The following is a 15457-nucleotide window of genomic DNA, read 5'->3' on the forward strand; positions in this document are numbered from 1 at the left end:
GGCAAGGAGATATTCTGGAGCTTCCCAACTGATCCCAGGATGCTAAAGCAGAGGTACAAAGGTAATCTGCCACAACATGCAACAAAGCCTCGCAGGAGCAAACAGAAACCTAACCTTTCTGCAAGGTGCCACAGTTCCAACTTACAGGTAAGGCAGCATCAGAGACAAGCAACTGCTGCTGTCTGCAAAGACTTGAGACCTAAAATCTTGGCTGGCAAAAGATTTTTCTTCCTCTTTTTTTTATCAGATACCATTTTCTGCGGGATAACACAAAAAGCTTCCAAATTAGGTGATCCTTCAAATGACTTCAGGGAACACCCAGAGACCTCGCAAGATGCCAGACAGTAACACCAGGGCATGAAACACCTACACTGCAATAAGATCACCTCAAACAAGATGTCCCAGCTTGGACATACAATTAAACGTCCCATTAATTTTTTTGCACATGTGTACAAAGACTTCATGTGCTTAATGAAAAATCAGCAAATCAAAGCTAAAATGACATGAGCTACAACACCACATTTTTTTACCTATGAGGAAGAATCAAATCAGTGTTTCTGTAACATCTTTTCCCACAATTTAAAAGGGTTTCTGTACACCTTCTTTGTAAAATGAGCTGAATAATAATTACCTCATCACAACATTTAACAAACACTTGTCACTATGCACTGCTGACAAAGAAGAACCACTAAAACTTTTCCTCTCAAAGCAAGACAGAAGCAAAGGCTTAGTCACTTCTTCACATAACAGAAGTTTGCTGAGCAGTTTACCAAAAAATCAAGACATATTATTTTTCAAAGCAAAATAACACATTGCACTTGGAAGATGTGTGCTCTCCATACTGAACAACACCTGTTACATACCTGAAGGGGTTTCTTGAGCAAGCCAAGTCTCCCCAGGTGGTAATTACACTGATCAAATCATCCCCACACATGTTGTAAAAATGGAAAGAAAGAAGTAAAGGTAGTCTTAATGGATCAACAGCTTCTTCTGATTTCATGCAGCACACAAAAAGAATAAACATGGAAAATTCTGGCGATGCATTAAGTCAATTCTTACACCCAAACAATTTGATAATGTAACATTGCGTACCAAGCAAGGTTTTTTCATAAATAATGATCTAAACAGAATACTAGTCAATTCACCAAAAGATATCAAAGATATCCCTTTATTACAAATGATCCAAGTATCCCCCTTGAGGCTATGACTATCAGAAAGCATTTAGTTGGCTCTCCAGCCAATAATTTTCAGATCTGTTTTATTATGAAACTGTAACACATTTTCAATAACTTTTAGCTTTTCTATACAGAGCAACAAATAATTTCCCAGAACCCTTTGGAAAATCTGACACACAAAATGATTCTCTAGTCAACTTGTGTATTATTAAGCTGAAAAAACACCCCATATATCGGATCATTTGATCACTGGAGAGAATGGCAAAGTATTGGGAGCTTCAGGACAGATGGACGAACTTCAGGTCATATAAAACACTACCAAGGCTGCATTTGAAGAAAAATGTGAAAGTTTGTGAAAGCGCCCCGGGTGAAAATACTTTGTGTTGCTAAGAAACATCATCCCTGATGATGGATGAATTAAATTGTCTCAGTTAGCAGCCAACTCCAGGCATCCCTCGTTTATTAGGAGAATGTTTTCTCATACTGGTAATTTATTTCAACAGCTACGTACAAATAAAAAGCCCTATCTTAAAATGAAACCGAGAATTTCAAACTTGCATAATTAATGCTACAAAACAGTACAGAGTTTACATCTTGAACAGAATTTAATAACTAACATTTAACAATGTAAACTCCAAAAATGAATATTAATGCATCCAGACTATTAAGAACTTATTTTAGGATTGTCTGCAGTGAAATATACTGCTCAACTCCCAAAATTACTCTATGCAAAATCCAGTGAAGTACAAAACTCTTCAAATATTTCTAAGCACCGAACATTATCAATATTCAGGTAATCAAATTTTAAACATCACTGAGAGCAAAGCATATTCATTTGTCACATATTGTTATGATGACAAAAACATAAAAATTATGCATGAAAGAAATTATGCAAACCACCTGCTTTGGTCATGTGGACATTGTCTTAATGTTTCATCTTGTTAGTCTTTTAATGTCTTACTTACTGTTTCTCCTGCAGGAGAGATTGGTGAACTTAGAGCAGTGAATCTTTGCTTTTCTGAAGCATTTGCTGTTGAACTCCCACAGATCATACCTGCTATGCCTGCCTTGCACTGCCTTCAGTGAAGTCCTTTTAAAGGTGCAGATGGAACAGGGGAAGGCCTCCAGTTTCTCTCTTCTCACCAGCTGCACATCAGACCACAGGAGCTCACCTGAAAGGAGAAAGAAGAGCAAGCACATCTCACCTGGCACAGCCTTCAGAGCAGGACACAGCAGCAGAAGAGCAGCACAGCAGGTGGGGAGCTCCAATCCCAAGGTCAGGAAGTAGCCCCATGACTGCTGCTCAGAGATGAGGGAAAGGGCAGGGCTTCCTTCACAGTCCAGACAGGAATATGCACAATTTTATGCCACCCAGAAACCAACACAGTTGTTGCACTGAAAACAAACCAAATGCAAAGACCCATTTTCCAAGAACACAGCTGGCAAAGGGGAGAGCCATTAAAGAAAATGAATTTTCATTTGTCTCATGCCAAGGCTTTGGGATTTTTCTTCCTAGTTACTAGAATGTGTTCTAATGGAGATTTCAAGTTAGAAGCCCCAAATTTTAGGCCTACAGAGTCCAATTTAAGGAAAAAGGTGGAAAACCCTCTATAAACTGTTCTTTGGATCGCATCACAGCTTCCAAGTCAGAAATTGCCACACACAGTTACATGCCAATAATGTACTCAGCGAGTCAATACACAGAGGCAGCCACAGAGGCTCTTCATCCCAAATAACCCCACCACGGAGCAGAGTTACCACTGGAGAGCCCGAGGAGAAGTATTTAACAATGATACCAATTTGGCTGCACTAGAGGAGATGTGTTTCCTGTGGGCCTAATAAGGAAGAGCTTTACAGCCTGAGCAGAAGCCTTTCAAAGCCTCAGAGGACATGTCTTATCTGCACCACTTCTGCTCCTGGAATCCCAGAAATCCTGAAGACAGAAGGCAGATCAGACTGCAGCTTTCCTAGGCACAGATGTTGCAATCACATCTGCCTTAACTCTAAGCCACAGTCCTTGTGTCTTCCCAACTCTGTCAGGATCTCTTAGTTGCTTTGGTTTTGGAAATTCCAGGTCAGAGGATAAAGTGTTTCTGAACATATCAGGTCTAGTAAAACACCAACATAAAAGAAAAACGCCTGCAGATTATATTCCAAGCAAGTAGCAAGGAAGAAAAGGTTTTAAAGCAGAAGCATTTCTTCCCTTGTCTATGTGTTTCACAAAAGAACACTTCAAATCTTGAGATCGGATTGATCAAAGTTTTTATTTTTTCAAGTGTTGATCTAGCAGCTATGAAGAATGATCATTTGTGGGTAAGACACTGAAGTACAATTAAAGATGAGTTTTACACACCACTCAGAGAAACTAAGTCACCCATGGGTGCAGATCCATGTAAACATTCCCAAGCTTTTTTCAACTCATTAAAAATCCCCTCTTTAAACACCTATAGCTCCAAGACGTCAGATTGGATTTGTCCCATTTCAGGTTTCTCAATGCAAGACAGACACAGACAGAAAGAACCAAGACCAGCAATGGCTCCAAAGACAATGAGGGAATCAGAGCACAACACAACTATTCCATTACTCCAGCTCCAGAAGTTGGGTCTGCAACAAAGTACAGGTTGCAGGACTCTGAATATAATAACCTTCCTCTTGGCATTTTCAGTTCAGGATTATTTAATGTTTGCATTTATTACTTAGATGATGAACAGCATAGTTGCAAAATTTGGCAGTTACCTGGGAAATGCTGCAAGCACCCTGGGAAACAGAGTTAGAATTGAGAAAAGTGGGACTAGAGGGTTAACAGCAAAACTGAAACTGGGGTTTTAATACTGAACTGAATGCCAAAAATTGAAAAATAATTCCAATTTATAATTATGATAGGAGCATCATATGAAAATGATGGTAAGATTTATTCTGTTCACCACTGATCCTAAGGTTGTACATTACACTCAGGTTTCAATACAGATGTAAGAAATGAGCTCAGAAGAACACCTAAGCAATCTGGGAGAGTTAAACAGCGAGTACAAAAATAAAAAGGTAAAGAAAGAAGCAAGCTTCAAAATAGGTTAACAGCAGCTACAAGAATCATGCCCCACTACTGCAATATCTACTGCAGAAACAATAAGAAAAAAAAAAAAAGCTTAACAGGTTAGGAAAAAAATTAGAAGAGTATTAGAGGAAATATGCTACCTCTAGGGATAGTTAAACAAGGGATCAGGTTATGGAGGGGTTACACAAATCTCCACTGATTGTTTTTAAGATCTGGTAAGAAGAACATGTCAGGAATGGCCCGTACATCTCTCTCTGGCCTGACACTGAACTACACACTCACACATCCAGCACAGGGCCTCAGCACAGAGCCGTGACCTCCCGAGATCCCCGTTTTCTTTCCTAAACTTAAAGGCTGCACAAGTTTAGGCTCCTGCCAGGCAACTCAGCAGGTGACCTGACTGCTCCTTAGAGCTCCAAGCAGGCTTTTGATATCTCTCTTTTCTAAATAGCCCAGGCAGGCTGTGATTGACAATTTTCTCTCACATGAAGCATGCTACCTTAAGTGTGGAGTACTCAGAATGATCCGCCAGGGAAATAAAGTCAAAGTACAGAGAAGGCAATGGCAACTGATCCCAGGAATCCAGTCCTGGGAAGGAAATCACCACTGCCAAACTGGGCAAGGATGCACATCCCATTAATACACAGAAATACAGACACATTTTCTTTTCTAGCACCTCCAATAAATAAGTCTTAATAAAAAGAAGTATTTAACAAAGTACTTAGAGAAATAAGGAGGGAAGGTTTGACGTTCCTAAGCTTATTTTCACAGCGGTATGAAAGGAAATGAGGTAGAGTCAGAGCTAATTCTCCTTATATAATTTCACATGGAATGATTAGTTCTGCCCCAACAGTAACAGCTTTCCAGAGGGTCCTACTTGTCGCCAAGATTGCATACAGATGCTCTAAGTGTAGCTTCCTTATTCTCCACTGACAACCAACTTAAAAGGCCAATATAATATTCATTTTACTATGGAATGAAATTCACAGCGAGAATAGTAAAATAATGTCAGAACTACCATGAAACTGCAGTGGCGTGTTGGAGGCTGTGACTTTTAAAAGTTTAATCACAAAATGGATTCATGGAGAGGAGCAGAGCAGCTTTCTGCTTCAGCCACATCCCACAGCCACTAAGGATGTGCAAGAGCTGTGGCTGGACAAGGGGAGGGCAAAGGCACAGAGGAGCATTCATGTCACATGCCCTGCTGAATATTTTCCTTTAAAAGGCAGGTTTCAATCATTACTGGGCTAGTGCCCCCCTCTTAAGCCTGATTAGGACAGACATTCCACATGCTGAAGGTGCCAGAATTTCTAAGTCACCTGGGTCGCTTCTGGGTGAAATACCAATTACTGGGAATTCATCTCAACAAGGCCCACAAAAAGAAAGCACTGAAAGACACCCCTCACCCCAATGGTGAACATATCACACGGATAATCCTAAAACTCCTCACAAAAAAAAAAAACCTTGTAATAGGTATTAGTACTCTTATAAAGCACTGCAGTGCTTTGTGTTTAATCCTTGAATAGACACTAGTAGAAAAGCCATACTCAATTCCAAAATTTCTACTGCAAATTCCAGCTCAGCTGTTATTATTCCTGGCTTTTAAGGCATATATATATTTCAAATATACATAATAGTAAATTTAACTATCAACGAAAAATTTAAGTCACATGCCGAAACAGCATGCAAAATAATAGCATACAAACTTTAAATGTGTGTATTTTGCAGTTTTTAGCACAACCATTTGTTTTACAAAAGACCTACAGATTAAATACAAAACACACTATTAGTTTTAGGCACAAGAACAACCAATTTTTTATGCCTTGCCCGAAATAATGACTAATTAGGCCAGCACCACCCTGCAGTCATTTCCATAAATCTTGCCTTTACATTTAAATCACAACAAGAAGAAAACTGACTTAACAACAACAAGAGCATATTTCTCATTAAAGTTTTCTTAAAGCAAGATCAGGACAAGAAATTATTCTGTAAAGTCCACAAGCTGATGCTATTGTTTATTTGGAGAACTTTAATTCAGATCAAACAAAAAACTGCACTCAGAAATTTGCTGTATAAAATTGCAATAAACCAGGAAAAACTTTCCACTGGGAAATCATAAAACACAGAATTTCACAGGATCTTGATGGATTTCTTATATCTTATTTCTTATATAGCAAAGTCATCTCACAGCATATTCCTTGTGTAAACCTTGAAAAGGACCTGAATATAAAAGATGCAATACGTTTAACTACTTGTTAATTTTATTATTTTACGCATGTTTGTAAGTAAAGTAAAAATTAAAGCAGAAAGACACACAGGAAATAGAATTCAGATGAAATGAGAAGCTGCACCTCAATTAAGATTTTTGCTTTAAAATGATGGGAATTATGGTGCTTATGAGAAATCACTTGTTCTTGTTTAATTATATATACTAGGCAAGATACTTATAAAAACACTTTATATTCATAATGCAACCGGGTCTTCATTTCTATTTTACCTACAAGGGTGTCACCTGGTAAATAAACACCAATAAAACAGAATCAAGATTTATATGGTCACACATTCCACAATAAGGTTATTAACACACAACTCTGAGGTTAGCTTTTTTTCTTTACCCCAAAACTGATTGGAAAGAGCAGGAAAAAGTGGGATATTCTTCTAAGAGGTGGTCTAGAAATGGAGCTAAGCCACACCACCACTGCCCTGGCTAATCACCCATTCCGAGTTTCAAGCATTCCCAACCATTTCCTTTTGAATGTACACACAAAGGTTTGTGATATTCTGCAAGTTCTTCCATACAATGGTTTTAACAACAGGTCTGTTTCTCATATGTGTATTTTATTAAGCTTTAGGAGGATTAACCAAGATTCCCAGTTCTTGAGGAAAACAAGGCATGGCAACAGCGAGGTCTCCAGCCTTCATTCCAACACACTTGACTGCTGAATCCTGCCAGGGTGAGTCATGCCCAACATGGGACACGGATCCCATCCCGAGAAGGAATAAAACACTGCATCATATTAAATCTGCATCCAATTACTTAGGTGTGAATTCAAAGGGTGTGTTTTTATCTCAATGACAGCTTCTAAAAATGACTGTGAAAGAAATCTTGCACTCTGGATGGCGTTTTATCCATCCAGACCATGACCACCACACGTTTTCAGCTGCCAGAGGCATGGCCAAAGCAACCTTCTGAAGAACCACTGTTGCGCCTCCAAGAAGAAAACATTCCCATGGTATTTAGGGCAATTTCATACTTGTACCACTGAGCATCAGTAACACAGACAACCTGCTGCACAAACAGGCACTGACTGCCCAAAATAATCTAGGAAAACATCATGTGAAGCCACACTGGTACACTGCTGTATAGCCACAATACATACAGATGTTTTAAGACGCAAAACTAATTAAATCTCCCTTTTTTGGGTCACCCTAACATTTTTTCACAATAATTCGGAAAAAAATGCAATTCAGCAAATTACATATGTAATACATTCTGAACACTTGATTATATGCAAACCTATACACACACAAATATTTGAATCAAAGTTGCTTATCCAAGATCTACTTACTTTGGGATTTATGTATCACAACTGTTTGTGTTCTTTGCTTTGACCCTAAAAAAATAATTAATCGAGAAAAAATACAAACCACCCTTAGTGCCTGGCTTTGCCTGTTTTCCTCCAACTTCTGCATTTCATCATTAGTGTTACATACTTCACTGTTAATTTTAGACATTCCTCCAGTTCTCATTTGGACATCAAAGAGCTACTCATACCCAAAATACCAGCAATCTGAAATACTGGCTTCCCTACTTATTGTCATTTATAACTTGAAAAGATCTTTGATTTCTTGCCTACAGGAAATACTGCCAATCAAAAATAAAACATATATATGCTCCCATGAATTCCTATAGATGGGGTCCAGGATTTTGGATAATGGACTGGAGACATGATTTCAGATTTACATTTCCTACTCTGCCTGGCACTTCACACGTTTATTTTTACTTTCACATCTGACATGCAGCAATATGGCCAGCTAAGGTGTACATTTAAGACATCCTTTGATATAAATCCATGGAGAAGTGAAATTCACACTGGGTTCTGTGTCCTTGCAGCACTCTGGCCCCGCTTCCCCACCGATAACTGCTCCGCTTACGGATGGCTGGGGGCAGCCCAAGGCTGGGTCTCCACAGCCCCTTGTTAACAATTCTGCCACCAAAGATTAAAGTGATTTCCCTGCTTTACAAACTTGGTGGAGAACATTTCTCACATACAAACAGGAAGGAAAAAAAAATGGTAGCCAGCATTTTTTCTTTTCTGAAATGCCTGCTGCATGAGTTCCAAACAGCCTTGAGTTTATATTTAGAGTTTGCTCTTCAAATTGAAATTTTTTTTAATTAAAAATAATAGTACATTACACAACTAATTCCAAACAATGAGAGACTCACTCTGTTCAAGTCAGCAAGCCATTTGCTTTGGTTTTGTTACTACTCCCATTGCAAAACAGCTCATGTCTCAAGCAGTGGAACAATCAAAATTAAGATGCTGTTCTTTATACTGGTATCATAAAATAGAATCATTAAACAGTTCAGGTTGGAAGGAAACTTAAAGATTATTTTATTCCAACTCCCTGCCATGAGCAGGGACATCTTCTGCTAGATCAGGTTGCTCCAAGCCCTATCCAGGCTAGCCCTGAACACTTGCCACTACTATAACCAAGAATAACTCTCATACCACTAGAAAGTTTTAGTGTATTTCCCTACAACAGAACACTGTATATGTTACATTTGTGACCCCAACTTCTACAGAAACAGCAGTTACCACTTTCATTTAACAGGTAGCATCTCAAGTCTATGGACAAGACAATTGGAACAACTAATCCAAGACAGTATTTCACGTTAAGCATTTGCTCAACAGCTGCAGGAGAAATGCCTTACCCCCATGGCTCTCCCAAGCTGGACTATATGGGATTGTTTTGGATAAACACGTTCTGATCTTGCAAAGCCAAACAACAAGATGCATAGGTATTTCATTTCTTATCTGTAGTCATATTCCAGCTTACAGACAGTAAGAATTGAAATACAGCAAATGGTGCCAGAACTACTTGCCCTCTCTATGTCAGGAAGTGCTTGGTGTTATCACAGCTTCCAACAATGATTCGGGTTTTGCACAAGGAGCTGATTCCAGGAGTCCTGAGTGAAGGAAAGTACACTAAACATGTGCTGTTTTGATGATAAAATCATCTGCTTAGACATTTCCACCAGTGCAGGACATTGGTTAGAGACCACAAAACTTCACTGCTTTGATCAAAACAGAAAGTAACAAACTCAATGCTGTAAATTGGAACAGAGGCCTGAAATGCTCAAGGCGTATGGCTCTGAGCTATGGGCTCAAAGCACTTTGCAGTCACAGAGTGTAGAAAACATTTATAAAAAGCTAAACCAGGAACTTTTTGTTTTCATATTCTCAAATTTTATTAAGCAGGAATGTTTGAGGATAGTTTATTGCTTTTACCGGCCACTCTAAAGTGGGCCTCCAGCCAGCTAGGTCTTTAAAATATGTCTATATCTCTGGTTTTAAAACAACATTAAGGAAGTTGTATAATTTTTACACTGGTGTCTGAGTGACTTAGCAGCAAAAGCGACAGGTTTCAGCTGTAACACAGGCACTTTGCAAGGTACCAGCACCACTTTTGCAACAGCACCTGTTGCAGGTGGCACCGATCCTAAAGCAGGGATCCACAAGGGTTAACTAACAGGTGTTTAACTCAGAGCACATCCCAGGAGACTCCAGTGCAGGTGTACCAGAAATCAAACTGCATTTCATCAGCTGAGGGAGGAATTTGGTGCTCTGTTTGTAAAGCACCAACACCCTGAGCTGAGCAGAGTTTGTTTTCATGCCAGTTTCCACCGTCACTATCATTCATGAAAGGGGGAAATTGACCAGAAAGTTTGCAAACAAGTCAGTTACAAAACATACTTGTGTATTGCTACAGTTGTAAATACCCAAGTGTTTACACTATACTGAGAACAACCTTCACTTTCACGCAAACTAAAAAAAAAAAAAACAGGACCAATTTAAAATCCTATCTCCCCATCTCCCCTTAACTGATTTGTGCAACCTGGACTCACAGCATTTAAACTGACTTTAGTACACCTGGACTTTCAAGAAAGGGGAAAAAAGATGAGGTAAGAATACACTCCACGCAAGGCCTTGAAAGCCTCAATTAAAATTCAATATTGTACTTTGTATAGAGGCTCTTTACATAAAAACCCTGTCATGGTTAAGATTTAAGGTTAACCAGGTTAAGAGAATCCAATAAAATAGTTCTATTGAATTATGCCAAGCCATTGTTATAACCCACACTGAAATCTGCTATTTGACTTCACCTGACTATTAGGCTCAACTCTGAACCATAAATTAATCCTCAAACTATTTCCCATATTTCTTAAAAAAACAAAGTAGATGCTTTTACACCTTTAAAGGTTTCTCTCTTCTAGTGTGCTACTCCAGTTACTCCAGTCATGTGTTAAAAGATTTGTGCAGACCTGCCAAGTCCCATTCATCCCAGACACACTTTCCTGAAGTTGGGATGTGTTTACAAAGTATATTTAAGCAGCTCCTCTGCTGCAAAGTGTTCTCTTCCAGGGCATAGTTAGGTTATAATAATAAAGCCGATTTCCTAAAATCCACACGTTTTGTACGAGTAGTGTCTTTAATATTTTTGTTTTCCTTCTTCTAAAAAGCTTGATGGAATGCCAAAGCTAAGAGTGCAATTTTTCCAGATAGCTTCACCAGCAGAACTGCTCACACGTATAAACACTTTAATTTTGCTACTCGGAACCAAACTGGACACGGATTTCGCCGCTCCCTTGAACTACCCACAAAACACAACCCCTGCCCTGCACACCTCGGGTAACAAAACAAAAGGGCAAAAGAAGAGTGTGGGTGCGAAGCAGCCTCCGCACGGGCACAGCGGCGGCGGCGCGGGGCCCCGCGGGCCCAGGCCGGGCCAGGCCGCGCTGCCGCAGCGCCCCGGGAAGCGGCCGGGGCAGCCGCAGCCGCTGCCCGCGCTCCGGGCCCCACCGGCAGCCATGTTAGAGCGGCGGAGGCTGCCCCGCGGCCCCCGGGGAGCGGCCCCTGCCCCTGCCGGGGCACGGCGGGCCGGGCTCCCCGCCCAGCCGCGGGCCCGCGCTCGGCGCGGCCGCAGGTGCCGGGAGCCGCGGCGGGCGGAGCCGGCTGCTCTGCTCCGCTCGGCTCCGCCGGGCTCCCCCCGCCCAGCGCGGCGGGGCTCGCCCGGCGTCCTCTGCTCCGCCGCCGGTCCTGCAGCCGAGCGCCCGCCCCGCTGACCCCTTCCCTCCCTCCCGGCTGGCTCTCACCCCACCCCGAGGGCGCTCACCTCCTCCTCTTCCTCCTCCTCCTCACTCCCTCCTGGAGACCGTCGGCACCGACGCGCCGGCGTCCCGGCCCCTCCCTCAGCTCAGCGCCGGCCCCCCCTTCCGCCCCGCCGCCCGGGGACCCTCCCTGCCCGCGGGCACGGCGGGACGGGCCCCGGGGCTCCGCCGGGGAGAGCCCGGCTGCCGCAGCGGGGCACGGGCGGGAGGAGCCCAGGGAGACGCGAGGAGCGGGGAACAAACCGCGCGAGGAGAGCGACGAGCCCCTTCGCAGGAGTTTTGGGAGCGGGGAGGGGTGGGAGGAATAAATAAGTAGGAGTTATGCACCAGGTGGGCTAAAGAGAAACAATTAGAGGGAAGATGGTTTTCTGGGAGAAGCAGCGGAAAAGAGTGACAATCAGGGCTGTTGCCAGTTAGATGTGAGTAGGAGGTGTGTGTTCTCTCCATAACTCAAGCCTTCTCAGGTGTTGCGGCTCCTGGGAGAGGCTGAGCAGGTGTTACCTTAGAATCATCATAGGTTCGTATAGTGGTTTGGGTTGGAAGAGACCTTAAAGAGTTCCTTGTTCCAACCTGCTGCCATGGCCAGGAACACCTTCTGCTAGACCAGGTTGCTCCAAGCACCATCCAGCCTGGCTTTGAACAATTCCAGGGATGGGGAAGACACAACTTCCCTGGGCAACTTGTTCCAGTGCCTCACCACCTTCCCAGTAAAGAATTTTTTTCCTGATATCTAATCTAAACCTGTTTTCTTTGAGTTTGAACCTGTTCCCACTTATCCTGTCACAACATGGTCTTGTAAGTTTTCTTGTCCCATTTTTCCTGTAATTTCCCTTCAGACATTGCAAGGTCACAAGGAAAGCACTCCAAAGCCTTCTCTTTTCCAGGCTAGACAATCCCAATTCCCTCAGCCATGTGTCACAGGAGAGGTGCTCCATCTCTGATCAACCTGGTTGCCTCCTTTGGCGGTGTAACTGTTACAGACAGATGTATCAACCCTCTTTTTGCCCCCACTGAGTAACAAACCTTCCCAGCAAAACTATTTTAGAGAAATGTTTTGTCCTGACTCAGTCTATCATGTTGCTATCTCTGGTATGTAGACAGAAGCTTTTTTTTTAATAGGAAGTCAAAATGAGTAACACCTGATGGAGTGACAAAGCAGAATTTCCAAAGACTACAGCTGTGAGAAGCATCAACACCAGTAACTTGAGGAACTTTGTATTTTTTTTCCCTACTCTGGCTAGTCAGTGATTATGAAAGGGTGACGAGAAGGCTGATTTGCATGAGAAATACTCTTAGGATAATGCAGTTTCACAAGTTCTTAGGTTCAAAAATCCTGGTAAAGTTGTTTTCCAATAGCTTTCCACTGTCCTGCACCTCTGAATTCCTGACACTGCAAAGCTGTGGAAATGTGAAAACATCACAAAGGAGACAGTTCTTCATAGGTTTTACCTAGGCAGAAGTGGTAAGACCTGAAAATCTTTTCATATTTATCATGCACATTATAAGTAATTTTATAAGGTTGTGTCTTTCAGACAGTGACAGATGAGGAGGCCTCCAGTCCAGCTGAATAATTTGCCCCTGGCATGTGCTGGAACGCAGACAAACAGGATGTTTTATCCCCAGTTTATGGATAGAAAAATTGAGGCAAGGAAGTGAAGGCATTTATTTTCCAAGTGTAGAAGTGCTCATTTGTAAGCAGGCAATTTAGGCCTGAACTTTTTTCTCCCTTTTTTTGAGGAAAAGGACCATGTATATACAGTTCCCATTGAAACTACACTTGAGGCACCCAAGCAGAAAGTCTTTGGCCATACTCTTTTGGGGTCCTGCAGCCCTAATCCCATGTTCTAATTGGCCAGTAATCTGTGGACAGATATTGTAACAGTTCCTTTAGAATATTTTTCTACTTCTCACTCATTTGCATACTAATGGCATAAAAATAGGCACTTCCTGCCAGTAATTAGTTGGAGCCCAGAATTTAAAGAAAGAAAAACACCACAGCATTATGGTAGATGGATGGTACTGAGGAAGCTGCAAAATAGAGTCACTTCTCTGGTGCTCAGAAAGTGCCTTTAATTTAGAGTTCAAGGCTGGCAACTCTGTTACCTCTGTGTGACAGGGATTAACTGTTTGCTTGGCCTAATAACTTTGCCTCTAATGAGCCCCTCTAACTTTTTTCATGGCAAATCACTCTATCTGTCCTGCACCCAGGCTTGCTTCTGTAAAATGTTTTCCCTTTTTTTGCTTTTTTTCCCAGAAGGAATAATGCTGGCAGTGAAGTCTGTGAGTGGAGTTCCTTGTGGATCACTGTGACTCAGACCAGCACGGAGGCTGCTCAAGGGTTCCTCACCTGAATGAGGCACTGTGGAACCCATGAGACATCAAGTCGTGTGAAGTTCTAGGTTAAAAGAGCCCTTTAGGAGTTGTGTGTAAATATGGGGTTATTTGACTTGTGACATGTAGGCCGTAGACTTGACTGCAACCCAGGCTGATGATAGCTGGAAATTTTCCTCTTCTGATATAGCAACAGAGGTAACTTTGGGTTTACATATCATAGAATCATGGAATAGTTTGGGTCAGAAAGGACCTTAAAGATCATCCAGTTCCAAGCAACTTCAGTGAAACAGTGAAAGTTTATTTTGCTGCTTTCACTTCTCTAAATTCCGGAGATCCTCAGTACGTGATGCTGCTGGAGTGAGTCCAGCAGAAGATACAAACATGATTGAGGGGCTGGAGCATCTCTGTCATCAAAGAAACGGGGGATGGATCCAGTAAAGGGTGTTTGCGCTGCTTAAGACTGAAACCTGCAATGCAGAGTAAATGTTTGGTTCCGTTAACAAGATCCAGAATCATAGAATGGCTTTTGTTGGAAGGGATCTTAAAACCATCCAGTTTCAACCCCTCCTGTAACAGCCAGGAACATTCCACTATCCCAGGTTACTCCAAGCCCCATCCAGGCCTGGTCTTAAACACTTTTAGGAATGGGCAGCCACAGCTACTCTGACCACCCTGTGCTAGGGCCTCCCCACCCTCTCAGGCAATAATTTCTTCCTAATATCCAATCTAAACATACCCTCTTTCAATTTAGAACTCTTCCCCCTTGTTCTGTCATTCCAGGTCCTTATCCCTGGTCCCTCTCCAGCTCTTCTGGAGCCTCTTCAGGCACTGGAAGGGGCTGTAAGGTCTCCTTGGAGCCTTCTCTTCTCCAGGCTGAATAAATCATCTTTCTCCATTTCTGGAGATGCTCCACCTTTCTTACACCTTTTATTTTCCCTTCCCTCCATCCAGCCCACTTTGTTGCTAATCTTAATGTCAACCATGTGCCAAACTCTCTATTACATTGTGCTGAACTTAGAAGTGAAATTGTGTCACTTTTTTTTTTTTTTTAAATCTTGAAAAGCAAACCTTGTGAAGCTTGCATCCAGCAGAACTATAGTGCCAGAAAGTATTTGCCTGAAAACTTTGAGACTGCAGCTTATTAAAGCACAGATCCTTAAGATGATTGGGTCTATTCCATTAGTAGATTTATAAAGTGTGCAGACTGGATAAACAACAGTGACAGCTTGGGGAAGTGTATGCACCTGTTTATTAAAAAGACGTTAACAAGGGCAAATCTAAAATAAGAACATGTACCACAACCCAATTTTCAGCAAATTTTTATGCATGCCTACACTTAAGGTTACCAATGTTATTGGCAATTTCTCTCTCTCTTTTCTCTCTCAGAAGTACACGGCAACTGATGAGCACGGAGCATCTGTGGCAAAGGAAAAAAACACCGTCTTCAAATTTTGAGGAGCAAACATGACCCTTTCTTTTTCTACTCTTTTCCACCCACATTCA

The 15457-nt window shown here is 41.9% G+C and overlaps 1 protein-coding gene across 14 annotated transcripts in view; it reads right to left on the bottom strand.

The window, feature by feature from the left end:
- The window catches only part of GTDC1 (glycosyltransferase like domain containing 1), a 209304-nt gene extending 197439 nt beyond the window's left edge, over positions 1-11865 (bottom strand). For 4 of the 14 annotated variants that reach the window (XR_010369536.1, XR_010369530.1, XM_064435285.1 and 1 more), the window contains exons 1-2: positions 11626-11863; positions 2230-2347 (exon numbers count right to left, since the gene is read on the bottom strand). The gene's annotated coding sequence lies outside the window, so the exon portion shown is untranslated. Of the gene's footprint in view, positions 1-863; positions 912-2140; positions 2348-11625 lie in introns of all 14 variants that reach the window. The other 10 variants (XR_010369539.1, XR_010369538.1, XM_064435284.1 and 7 more) reach the window with 7 other exon arrangements.
- Positions 11866-15457: the final 3592 nt, after the last annotated feature.

The sequence above is a fragment of the Passer domesticus genome, chromosome 10, assembly GCF_036417665.1.
Source record: "Passer domesticus isolate bPasDom1 chromosome 10, bPasDom1.hap1, whole genome shotgun sequence".
Classification (NCBI taxonomy): Eukaryota; Metazoa; Chordata; class Aves; order Passeriformes; family Passeridae; genus Passer; species Passer domesticus.